General features: G+C 44.9%; 1 non-coding gene across 1 annotated transcript; it reads left to right on the top strand.

Annotated features, from left to right (window-relative positions):
• The first annotated feature begins 4,226 nt into the window (after window positions 1-4,226).
• trnay-gua (transfer RNA tyrosine (anticodon GUA)) lies at window positions 4,227-4,324 on the top strand. Its single transcript has 2 exons — window positions 4,227-4,263; window positions 4,289-4,324. It is a non-coding gene; the product is annotated as a tRNA-Tyr (tRNA).

Genomic DNA, 4,324 nt, shown 5'->3' with positions numbered 1-4,324 from the left:
CCCTCGGGGGAGGAGGAAAACTGAGGTCCCGACCCTCCTTGTGTCAGTGTCTCAGGGAGAGGATGGGCACTGTGAGACTGACAGGGCTGTCTGAGAGAAGCTCCTCCTACAGGTCTAGGCACAGAAGAGCTTCACCAACAGAGTCACACAGCGAACGTGATAACCGCTACACTATGGAAACATGCAGGGGCTGCTGCTGGTGTCTTGCTTGCGTTTCGGGCTGAGAAAGGGAACGATGGGAACTCGTGCCCAGTGGCCAAGCGCTCTGCCCCCGCTATTCAGCTGCTTCCAGTATTTTTGTTGGAGTGCGCTGATTGACCGCGCTCTCACGCCAGAGCCCAGCATGCCTGTCATGGACGGAGCAGGAAAGGCGGCCCCACATTTTACAGCCCTCTCCACACAATCGACAAAATCGGGCTACTGAACTGGAGAAAATCTCCTCTCCAGAAAGTGCAAATATCATCTTAGAGAGTATAAATCCTATTGCCGAAGGTCAACACTGTCTACCAGAGTCACCCCTCCCACCTCTGGCAGGTTTCTGAGCTGCAGCGATGATGAGTTCGGCTCACACGTGAGAGGTCCTCGGTTGAAAACATCCGCCCCCTCTTCTCGTACGTTTTGCACATGATCGAGTGGTTTAAATACGGCTCCTTCGTACATGGTGCTGATCTTTTGGAAAGCAGAAGGCAAAACTGACACGTTCTCATACCAGGAGTTGAACCCCGGCCACCTGGGTGAAAATCAGGAATCGTAACCGCTAGACCATATGGGAGAATACTGCCATGCTGTTCCGTGCGTCATGTAAGCAAACTGTAATTGCTGCCTTCATGACCTGCTTGGTGGAGAAAATACACAAGAGAGTTGGCACTCAGAGTGTCGAAGGGTCGATGTATACTAGGGCTCAGTTGAAATACAACGTCAGGACTTTTCCGACTAGAGTCACACGAAGAGAGTACATCCTTCCCACCCCTCTGCCTCTGTCTCGGTAACTCTCTGTGATCGTATAGTGGTCAGTATTTTGTGTTGTGGCCGCAACCACCCTGGTTCCATTCCGGGTCCTGGCAGAAAAGAAGGAGTACTGCTTGCCTGGATGGTTGATGAATGACAGAGGCCACTCCGACCTCTTCTCGGTTTTCTTCAATGACTTACTAAGGATCTTCTTCACATTCGCCCATGCAGGGGAAGCCAGTTACACCAAAGCAAACGCAGGGAAGCGCATTTCAAGCAGAGACCTGGAGGGACTTGTTTACACCGAGAGTGGTCGGAGAATGGAACAATGCGACCAGCCCTGTTGCTGGAGCCGATTCTTGATGAGATCTTGGGCTCACTAAGAGGCCCCCGCTGGATGCTAATCTTTCTGTTGTTCTTGCAGGTCCTGCGCTGCTTTTGAGCCGACAGAGCTCGTCCTGGTCTGTCGGCACAGCCCAATTGCAAATGATCGGCTCCGTGTACAGAAGGAACGTGCGTTTGGTACAAGAGTGCATGAAGGCACCGGAAATACATTGGGAACAAATGACCGGTCGCTCAAGACCTCTGTGAAGTACAGGAGCGTGCAAAACGAGGCTGTTTCCCGAATTCTACAAGAGTGGAGAATTCTACAAGGCAGCGCCACATTCTATACATTCTACTGGGCCTGATTTCCCCGGTTCGAAACCGTGTGGAAACAGGGTCGTTTCGTTTGTCACCACACACATTGTTTGGGGATTCGCCTAGTGCTGTGATCGAACAGACCCACTCACCTCTTAGTGTGGTGGGATCTGCACAGTGGATGTCACAGCGCATCCTGCTTTCACTTCAATGCGTGTCCTGATGTACCCCGGTCTCCCGTGTGACAGGTGGGGATACTCGCCACTATACTAACGAGGAAGACATCGCTCTCTGCTTAGTGTGCAAAACACTTACTTGCAGCATTGTGGGTGCTGTGGTTTAAATGCTATTGGTTTGTGAACAGAATACCCCTATCCCAGTGCATTGTGCCACATTAAATAAACGCACGAGAATAAGAGATTCAGAACGCAAAGGTGTGTCAGTGTTCTGTGGTCGGCCATCATGGATGTCTTAGAAGCACCAGCAGTTCACTAAACAGATAAATGCTTTGCTGGATAAGCAAAAGTTGCCTGTTGTAGCATAAACGGGCCGGGAAATTAAATATTTGGATTGATTCAGAGTGTGCTTTACAGTCTTCTTGTAATATTTTGATCTGCCAGGGCGCGGTCGTTTTTACAATCTGGATTATCTAAAAAAGACCGACATCAGTCTAAAACAGCTTTCACTTTTGGGAACAGACCTTGTATTGCACATTTCTTATAGTTTTTTTTTTCCTGATTGCAAAATATTGTGAAGCATAAAAGCCAGCTGCATAAATCTCTATTACGCGTCATTTATGAAGGTGTTTCAATTAGCAGTCTGTGCAGGATTAACGCTTTTGGAGCATGTATTATTGTAAATAATCTTATTTAAATAAGCTTAAATTCGCATACTGTTTTTCAGACAGCGCAAACCAGTCTGACCTCCTACAACTTTCTGTGCCCGCTGAGTAGATCTTAAAACAGCTGCAGCCAGAGTAGCCGTAATGGCAGCACAGTGCTTTGAGTTCAGCTTTTCTTATTTCTTCTGCAGAACCACCGGCATCGGAATATGCTGATCCGCATAAGAAGCGCTTTCGGTTTCTGATCCTTTTTATTGGGCGCTGCTCAATAAACTTTCCTTGCACTAGTTTTTCCCATGAAAAAAAACATTTCCCTCATTACATGATTTCACTTTTTTTCTTTTCAACAAGTAGAAAGAAATAAAATATAATTCCGTATTGGTGGTCTAAGGCGTTGCATTTAGATTGCAGCTTTTCCTGGAGACCATTGTTTAAATCCCACTTCTGACAAAGGAGAAACGATAAAATCCCTAGGTAGAAAGCATCTCGCATTTCACGTGTTTAATGTTAATTGTCTCAGTGGTTGCCTCAGTGAATGATGGATCTTCTCTTTTGCAGGGTGACGGCAAACTTCTTCAGAGAGGGAGTCTCCCACGCACGGCTTTTCTTCATCAAGAGCAGAGACAAAAGAAACAGACTTCAAACTGAAATTAATTACTTCTTGAGTGTTTATGACCGTCTTTAAAAAGCTGAGAGCAGGCGAAAACATCTTTTGAAATGAGGAAATGTCTGCTGACAGTAAACAGCTCCTCTTTAGTACAGTGCTAAGTACCCCTGTTTGGTGCGCGGCAGAACGGGGTACGTTTCTGTGAAAGGGCCGTGGTTTATTTTTGTTGAAACATATTGAAATGTTAAAGAACGGAGGGAAAATTGCTGTTGACCAGGATGGCCGAGTGGTTAAGGCATCGGTTTTAAGATCCAATAAACAAATGTCCACGTGGGTTCAAACCCCATGCCTTGTGAGTTCTTGTAAATATTCTGAAGTGAGAGATAACTTTGAAGATTTACACTCTATTTAAATGTCATTTCACTTAATTTCAGTTCTCTTCACTCCCTGGGATAACTGAACTCACAATCGCATACTGAAGGCTTTACATGCATTATCTGTGATACAGCTTCTAATAAAAACGGAATGAAAGTGTATTAATAATAAATTACATTGTTTTAAATAAACGTGTCTTGATAAATTTCATGATTAATAAAAGTGGTGTGACAGGAAAGCAAATTAAATATTACAATGATATTCCAAGCAACTGATGCGTAAATTCATTATGTCGCGACAATTTTATTCCCACTATAAAGGGTAATATTGTAATGTAGATCCAGTGTTCCACTTAGTCTGCTTCTGAATTTCTTCATTTCAGTCTGTCCTCTATTTCAGTAACCTCTAGAGGGCGCAGGATTGGGTTCCTTGAAGTTAAGAACAGGTTAATTAAGGAGCTGTGGACTGATTTCTGCGGCCGAGTTCGTTGTAGTCTTAAGTTAAAGAATTCTTCGATTTTAAGAAAAAAGACAGGTATGTTTTGTGTCTCATGCCGATCCTCTTCTCGATCCAAATGAAAGGTTTAATATGATCCCTCGAGAAAGAAAAGAGTCAATTTCCGCCTGGAATGATTGATGGCCCACCAAACATTTTGTAATATCCCCAGAAGTGTATACAGTAGAATCCTGGTTCGTAGCTTAAATTCAAGGTAACCAAGACTAAAGAGTTGGAAACTTAATGTCTTACTGGGATTTAAATAAACTGGAACATTTCACTACATTGCGCAGTGTGTGCGAGGAAACAGCTCCTGTTATCCCTTCGATAGCTCAGATGGTAGAGCGGAGGACTGTAGTAGGAACACCTGGGAACACCTGGGAATCCTTAGGTTGCTGATTCGACTCCGGCTCGAAGGA

The sequence above is a fragment of the Lepisosteus oculatus genome, chromosome 14 (genome assembly GCF_040954835.1).
Source record: "Lepisosteus oculatus isolate fLepOcu1 chromosome 14, fLepOcu1.hap2, whole genome shotgun sequence".
Classification (NCBI taxonomy): Eukaryota; Metazoa; Chordata; class Actinopteri; order Semionotiformes; family Lepisosteidae; genus Lepisosteus; species Lepisosteus oculatus.
The sequence above is the reverse complement of the archived record's forward strand: the minus strand, read 5'-3'. Positions and strand labels throughout refer to the sequence as shown.